At 40.0% G+C, this 8,780-nt stretch overlaps 2 pseudogenes; one reads left to right on the forward strand and one right to left on the reverse strand.

Moving 5' to 3' along the window:
• Positions 1 to 282: 282 nt before the first annotated feature.
• LOC122124246 lies at positions 283 to 1,215 on the reverse strand (annotated as a pseudogene).
• Positions 1,216 to 5,982: 4,767 nt separating this feature from the next.
• Positions 5,983 to 6,920, forward strand: LOC122124302 (annotated as a pseudogene).
• The last annotated feature ends 1,860 nt before the right edge of the window (positions 6,921 to 8,780 follow it).

The raw sequence follows: 8,780 nt of genomic DNA on the forward strand, positions 1-8,780 counted from the left end.
CCACAAGAAAAGCAATGTTATCTAATAAGTGTAATTACTCATATCTAAATAAATGATGAATTTATTGGTTTTGCTTCACTTTATTTCTGGTTTTACCAAGGATCATTAATACACTAGCTCATTCTGCTGTTTCATTGTGTATATGTATTGTTATTTTGTTTCCTGAGTCATTTTGAAGTTGCTAGGAAAGTCTAAGGTCAAAAACAAAGATACATGCATAGAAACCAATGATCTTTTCATCAAAACTCATCAAAACTTCCTTTTTACATTGGTGAATTTTTTTCACTTTCTTAATAGTGAAATTCTTTTGACTGTATTACTGGAGGCCTGTTTCACCTGCTTGTTTCTCAAAGTGTAGATGAAGGGGTTCAGCATAGGAGCGATGGAGGTGGTCAGGACAGATACACCCTTGTTTACAGCCATTGAATCCTTGGCTGAAGGCTTCACATAGATGAAGATGCAGCTGCCATAGGTGATGGAAATCACAATCATCTGGGATGAGCAGGTGGAAAAGGCCTTTTTCTTTTGCTTGGCAGAAGGGAACTGTAGAATGGTCTTAATGATGTATATGTAAGATAGAACTACACACAATAGGGTCATGGCAAAGGTTAACACAGCACAGACTATAAGCATCTGCTCTATGAGCCATGTTTCTGAGCATGAGATCTTCAGGAGGGGGTATGCATCACAGCCAAAATGGTCAATAACATTAGAGTCACAGAATTCCAGATTTAGGCCCAGGGTAAGTGGTGGGAGTATGATCAACAAGCCGGCCGCCCAGCAACAAAGGACGAGTCTCCTACAGACCCTGCTGTTCATGATGGTCACATAATGCAGGGGTTTGCAGATGGCCACATAGCGGTCATAGGACATGGTGGCCAGGAGAAAGAATTCTGTCACAGCACAAAGATCAGTAAAAACAATTTGAGTGATGCAACTGTTATAGGTGATTGTGTTGTCCCCTGTCGATAGGCTGTACTAGTATCTGGGAATGCAGGCAGATGTGAATGAGATTTCTAAGAAGGAGAAATTTTGTAGGAAATAGTACATGGCAGTTTTGAGTTGTGGATCCACGATAGTGAGAGAGATGATCGTGAGGTTTCTGGTGACACTCAGCATGTAGGTGAGACACAGAAAGATGAGGAGCACAGCCTTCAGTTGTGGGTCATCAGTCAGGCCCTGGAGGAGGAATGTTGTGACGGTGTGATTTCTCATCATCCACTCCTGACTGCTACTCAGTCTGTAGTGAAAATTCAGGTATTTGGGTGGAGTGGTAATTAACAGAGCAAAAAAACCTATGAAAATAATGTTACATACATTTAAATATTCTATTTACACATATTTTCTTTTTTTTTTGTGATCTTTTACACATATTTTCAATTAGACTAATAGCATCAGTTTTATAATTTACAGTTGTCATTTCAAGGTAGAATGAAAAATTCAAATATCCATATTATATTCCACAATTTAAACATATAAGATTATATTATGTGTTGTTATATTATAACATGTTACATATGTATTATATTGTTATAACATAATATGTATTATATCATAACATATTATATAATTATATTATATATATCACATGTATTATACTATATATGTTATGTTATATATTATGTAGTATATACATTCTATGCATTTTATTATGTATTATATTCTTATATATGTATTGTATTATATATGTTATACATATTATAACATGTACTTATTATATAATATGTAGTATATATATTGTATCTTGCATAATATATGTAAGTGTTTTTGAATTTAGCATATGTTGATAATATGAAAACTTATGTGTACACAGTGCATTTTACAAATTCACTTCCTCCGTCATATGCCCATTTTTTTTCCTTTCTCATTCCATCTTTTTTCAAAGTATTTTGTGGGATTTATCATACTGTTGTTCTGTTTTTAATGCCTTTCAGTCCTCTTTACCCCTCAGAATCCTAATTTCTTCCTCATAGATAGTCACCTGTTACATTTATTTCTAATTGCTATTGCCACAAAGTCTTATTTTTGTTTCTATTCTTTGTGGTTCTAGGGATTGGCCCCCAAATTCTTTTTTTTTCCAAATTCTTTTTTCTTAATACATTTTTATTGTAAAAATACTGTACAGAGGGGTTACAGTTACATGAGCAAGGTAATAAGTACATTTCCTATTGAGCATTGTTGCTTTCTTGTTTTTCCCCTACCATCCCTTCCCTCCCACCTCCACAACTACCCCCACCTTGAAATTGTAAAGTTCATTTTCAACATAGTATCTTGTACATCTCATTGTTACAATAGGTTAACCTGTATCCCTATTTAAGCATTTTGTTTTTTTCCTTCCCCTCCCCAAATCTGAGAAGTGTATATACAAGATGCAGGACCCCTAACATCAAATACAGTGAGAATGGGTTATACCATAGGGAAAGAACATACAAACAAACAAAAATCACATGGTACATTATAAATATGTTAGAAACAATAGCAAGAAAGAAAAAAAAACCAGTTGTGTCCCTGTCTTGGGGTTCATTTTGCTTAATATTATCTTTTTTTGAACATTATCTTATATAGTACATAGCTTTTGACATTTTTTGCTTGTCCCAGACATATACTAGTTATTGCAAATAAGGGAAACTATGGGACCTATGTTTCTTTGTGGCCCCAAAATTCTTGTACATGCTAAATTGTTGAAGCACTGAGGACATATCTAGCTCCTCAATTTATTTTTTACCCAAACCAAATTGACTGCTAGGATTTTGATTTTGCTGGGCCTGGGGCTTAAACTCAAGGCCTGGGCATTGTCCCTCATCTTTTTTTGTGTAAAGCTAGCTATATCTACTAGATCCACAGATCTACTTCCAGTTTTTTGGTGGTTAATTTGAGACAATAGTCTCATGGACTTTACTGCCTGGGCGGGCTTTGAGATCCTCAGATCTCAGTTTTCCTGAGTTACTAGCTCATAGATTGGAGTCACCTATTCACAACATGACTACTAATGTTTTTGTGATATGAAGTGTTCTTTTTAAGACACATGCTAAATGCTTAAGCTGAACATTGAATTTTCTTTAGCCTATTTATGTGTCCCTTGAAGTTTTGTCATTCATAAAGTGCAAGTAAATAGTTGGAGCTTCACTCTACATATACTTTATGCATTGGTGATGACGTTGAGGTCTAGACTAACACTGGTGGCTACTGCCTGTCTTCCTAACTATTCAGGAGGTTGCAGTCTTTAGGATGGCAGCTTGAAGCTGGCGAGGGCAGGTAAGTCTGTGAGACTCTGATTTCCAATTAACCAGCAAAAAACCTGGAAGTGGAGATGTAGCTCAAATGGAAGCTCCACTTCCAGCATTTTGCTGGTTAATTGGATTTAAGAGTTTGATAAGCTTCCTGTTAGGTCTTGCTTTGAACCAAGATCCTCAGGTCATGGCCTCTTGAGTAGCTAAGATTAGAGGAGAGAGCCACTGGTGCTCAGTATTGATGATTGGGATGATGCACTTGGTAAGCTGACACCACCTCTGACAGACCACTTGCTCCATGACACTCAGCAATTTCATCTTAGGTTTTCCTCCCCTCCAGGTGGTCTTGTATTTTTTTCCTGGTTTCTACATAACTTGGAATAGAGTCATTGCCTCAATACACCAGTTTAGCTATTGTGATGGGCTCTGGCTAGCTTCCTGCTATTTACCTTAAACTACAATCCTCTTGAACTCTGCTTTCTGAATAGCTGAGCTTACAGGTGTGGCCCACCATATCTGTCTAGAATGGATATTTTTTAACTAGGCAATATTGATACAATTCTCTCAAAACTTACTTTATTGTTATACTTGTTTTACCGGTCATCTTTCCAGTTTGTAATTTCTCTTGTGTTGATTGCTGTTTGAATTCATTTATTTCTTAACATATGCACTTGCTTTGAGTAGTGTTTTTTTGAACTCCAAATATGATTTTCAAATTCCCAAGTATCCTCATGATGTCAATCATAGAACCAAAGACACCCTGAGCATAAGTCAGAAATGAAACTTTTGATCTTCACACTGTATTTTCTCTTTTATATTTTTTTTTACAAAGTAATATACTGTAGTTAGAGAACCTGTAGTTTATGCTAAATACAGAAATAAACACTTTATGTCAATTATCTGTCTGCAGAAATATTCCCTGAAGTGCTTTGTGTTTTCATCTTCCACTCCTGTGCCGCAGCCTCTAATTCCACTAGAAATATACATAGTTGGTCATCAGTTTCTTTCTTTCTTTCTTTCTTTTTTTTTTTTTTTTTTTGGGTCCAGTTGTGGGGCCTGAACTCTGAGCCTGGGCGCTGTCCCTCAGCTCTTCAGCTCAAGGCTAGTGCTCTACCACTTGAGCCACAGCACAACTTCTGGCTTTTTTTCTTTTTGCTTATGTGGTGCTGGGGAATCGAATCCAGGGCCTCAGGCATGCAAGGCAAGCGCTCTACCACTGAGCCACCTTCCCAGCCCTTGGGCATCAGTTTCTAATTCTTAATTTCTAGAAATTTTGTAGCACTCAAGATTATGCTCTTTTTGATGACTTCTACTCATTTTTTAATTTTTGTTTTTGTTAGTCATGGAGCTTGAACTCTGGGCTTGGGCGCCGTCTTCAACTCAAGGTTAGTGTGCTCCCATTTGAGCTGCAGCCCCACTTCCGGTTTTCTGGTTGTTACTTATTGTTGATTAAACTATTCTATCAATGCTTATACATTTTCCAACATTAAAATTTTTTAAAATTATGTTTGAATTAATATCATCTTAGGAATTCCTTTTGTACGTTGAAACAGACAGGGAAGATGTATTTAATCAAGGCTTATGTAACCCAAGTGTCAAAAACTGTAATAAATGAGAATGCATTATACTTACATTTCTGGCAGTTAATTCTATCTTCCTATTAGTGGTTTATAATTATTCTTAGAGCTATAATTTGAAAATGAATATCATGTTACTCGAGCATGACATTTTCCCCAGTAGCCTAGGAACTAGGAACACACCCTTAAGATTTCTCTATTTAATTGAGTGAATTGTTTCACCATCCATGTAGAGCCATCATGAATCAGGTGAGAAAGCAGCTTTGGTTTTCTGTCATTGACAAGTGGGTCCATAGAGCTGGTGGTATTTTTGGAGTAGTGAATGTTAAGATTTCTTTTGCTTAGTGGGAAGATTCTCTAATTTTAGGTTCAATATTTATATTATTTTTCAAATCTGTATCCAAGCTAATAAACAACAGAGTCCATGGTAACTCACACTGAAAAATCACTAATGAATCATCTCTATAATGAACATGGGGAAAAACCAAATTGCCTTAGTAGCTGTGGGAACACAGCCTGTAGAGACCAGAGAAAGCACTAGGAGCATTGCAAAGAGATTGCCAGGAAAACATTAAGACTCTAATTAAAAAAATCTAGTCCAGTTTCTTTTCTTTTCTATCTTTTTTTGGTCAGTTGTGGGATTTGAACTTGGGGCCTGGGTGCTATCCCTTTGCTCTTTTGCTCAAGGTTAGTGCTCTAACATTTTGATCCACAGTGCCACGTCTCTGGTTTCTTTTTATTCATTCCTTTCTTGTAAGACAGCTAAAAGACCTAGGTCTCTTTGTTGGCTTTCTCTGATGTCAGTGAATAAATTCCATATTCATATTTCAAAACTACCATTTGGTTCTTTCATTACGTTCTAATAAGGCCAACTATAAAACCTTTTCTGTCAAAATTCATAATTTCAGTACACATTTCTCCATTTGGGAACTAAGCATTCCATGAGAGCACAAAGACACATTGTTTTTCATGCATTCACATATTTGATATTTAAAACTTAATACTATTGGAAATCCATTCTTTTGGATTTCAAATTTTGACTTTATAATTTCTCCCGGAAGAGAATTATAGCAGCTTCTTTAGGAAAATTATAGCAGATTCCCTAACCCCTGGCCCAGAGGCCCGGTTGGGGGAACTCCTGGCTGGGGGAAGAGGAGGGGGGACTTTCCTGGATGATGGCTGCGTGTGGACAGGCCAGGAGGAAGGCAGAGAGTGGGCATCGGCGTAGGCAGGTGGCTGGGGGAGATGGGGGCCCAGATGTTGAGAGTTTCTGGAATTCAGACACGGAGCAAAGCTTCCAGGAGGCCGTGGCCATTTACCCTTCCTGGGGCCACCAGAGGATCATCCTGTCTGAAGAAGGCAAGATGGTCGTAATGAATGTATGATCGTAATGAACTGCTTGAGGGCTACACCAAGCTGAGAATAAGGAACACCCGTGCCCAGCCACATCCAGGTTTCGGCTCGAAGCAAACTGCAGGGCCTAAATGTGGACCAGGCTTGTAAGGACAAGGCTTTCCAGATCATGGCTACGATGTCCTCTGCACAGCTCATTCAGCACCCTTCCTGCAGGCCGAACTGGGGTTTTCGCAGGCACTTAGGCCAGTTTGGGTTAGGGAGTTCTGGCCCACCTGGAAGGTTCCAGACTTGAAGCTATCCTCACAGATAGCATCCTCCCTGTCACTGATGCCCCCATGTACCAATCTTCCGGGGCACGACCCCTTACCCCCTAAGCCCTCTCACGCCTGCCACCAATTTCTCCATCAGGGCCAGCCTGGCAGGCTCGGGTCCTGGGCACTGTCTCATTGCAGCTGGTGGAATTCCCTGCCTTTGGGGCACCCTCGGATGCAGTTGACTCTTACCAGAGGCACTTGCGCGTTCACATTAGCCAGCCCCGGAGTACCACCCCTGGAGAGTTGTGGATGTCCCGCAGATCTGTGACAAATTCCCTGAGAAAAGGGTAGGCTGCTGGAGCTATATAATGACGGTGCACCTCCCCCTCCCCCAGGGCTTTTTCCTGGTCAGGTTTTGGGTGGACCCGAACAGGGGCCCAAGGGGCGTGGAGGTGGGGCACGCAGTGGTGGCAGCATCTGCAGCAGTGAAGTGGGGGAGCTGAATCTAACCATCGCCATCTTGGCCACGTGGTGGATGATAGGGAATTGGGTTTAACTGGTGCCATCTTGTTTTCATGGTAGAGGAAGGGGAAGTCCCACCTCCCAAATGATGGGAGAGCCTGAATTCCCAGAGTCAGGGGCGGGGACTTGGATGATAGCTTACTGGACTTGTGCCTTGAACTTGGGAGACTCTGGAGTCTCCTTGACCCTGGCCGATGACCGGATCCTATTTTTAGGTCAGACTAGCTCAGATGCCATTATGTCTGGCCGTGTGTGCTGTCTCCTGTCTCTCCTCTGGTCATGGCATCCCACTTCAGCTCTCCATTAGGGTTGGTCTGAGTTGTTGGTATAGTTTCTTTCCTCTCCTGCTCTCATGAATAAGTGTATTCGAGGGGCTGCAGGTCTTTGCAACAATAGTTCACCTGCAGATGCTGGCTCTCCAATAAAGATTCCCAAATAGACCTCTCAAAATGTGGCTTCTCTGTATCTGCAAGATGTAAGGATTTACCTTAAAACAGCAGCTATGATATATATCTGGTGAACTTTCTGCACTAGTTGTGGCAGCTGCCCGAGCATATATGATGAACAGCCTCCTGGAGAATTTGGTGATCTTCTAGGAGAATTTGGTGATCTTCTAGGTGGTGACAAAGAGAGACACCCAGAAGCACCTTCTCTGCACTGCCTACATCTTTGAGGTCTCCACTAGTGAGCACGGGGCCCAGCACCACATTTACCACTTGGTCATGGACTGAAGGGGAGACCTCAGAACACCTGCTAGCATGGACTCTTCTATCCTCTCCATGCTTCTTATTTGGGAGGGGGCTGGGATAAAAAGGGGATGACTTCAGTTGCCTGAGCAGCTGGGACTGTCCCCTATTAGAAGGGATCCTAGCTGAGTGGATTGGGATGGAAGATAGACCCCAATATTGAGACCTCACAGGAGGTGTGTGGGAAAAGAACAGATCACTCCAAAGCATTGGGGACTGGGGACTGGAGTAGGACAACACTGGCTTCTCAGGCTCAGAAAGAGCCTATACCCCCTCTTCTAGAAGTTTTGGGGGGCCCTTCACACATGTCTGCCTCCCCATTCCCCCGCCCCCTTCTTGTGATCAGTGATGTCACAAATTGGACAGAATATATATATCCTTCTGTGCAGGATATATATACACATACACACATATCACACACACATAAACACACACACACACACACACATATATAAATATATTTATATGTGGGTGTTGGGGTCATGATTTTTAACTCAGTGAGCAAATGGGTGAAACTTTCCCATGTCACTCTTTAAGGGGAAGCTAGACTCTTCCCTTCTCAAAGTTCACTTTCTGATGGTAGATAAAGCTAGCTTACAAAGTAAGAAAAAAACAAAGAAAGAAAAGTAACTATCATGTGTTAAATAAATTTATGTTATAATACAAGAAACAAAAACATTTGAAGTTCACTTAATATACGTATGTTCTTATTGACATTTTTACCCAACAACCTCTAATTTTATGTTGTTATTGTAATATATGTATATATATATATATATATATATATATATATATACATGTACATATATACTGTAGAATGATTAAATCAACCAGCTCATTTATTCTTCTTTATTTTGGATTAAGGATTTGAACTTACTGTCTTATTTTGTGGTGGACAAGACATTGTCTCTAGTACAGTCATGCTGCTGTTCAGATGGTGTCAAACATAATTTTCTTGTCCAACTGAAATTCTGTATCTTTTGACTAACAACAGAAGAGAGAATATTAGTATTTGCCTCTGCTTGGGATGAAATGTGAAAAGATACTTGAGTAATTGCTAATGGGCACAAGGTTCCTTTTGAGGATGATAAAAAG

Source organism: Dipodomys spectabilis, unplaced genomic scaffold, assembly GCF_019054845.1.
Source record: "Dipodomys spectabilis isolate Male_0828 unplaced genomic scaffold, ASM1905484v1 ptg000234l, whole genome shotgun sequence".
Taxonomy (NCBI): domain Eukaryota; kingdom Metazoa; phylum Chordata; class Mammalia; order Rodentia; family Heteromyidae; genus Dipodomys; species Dipodomys spectabilis.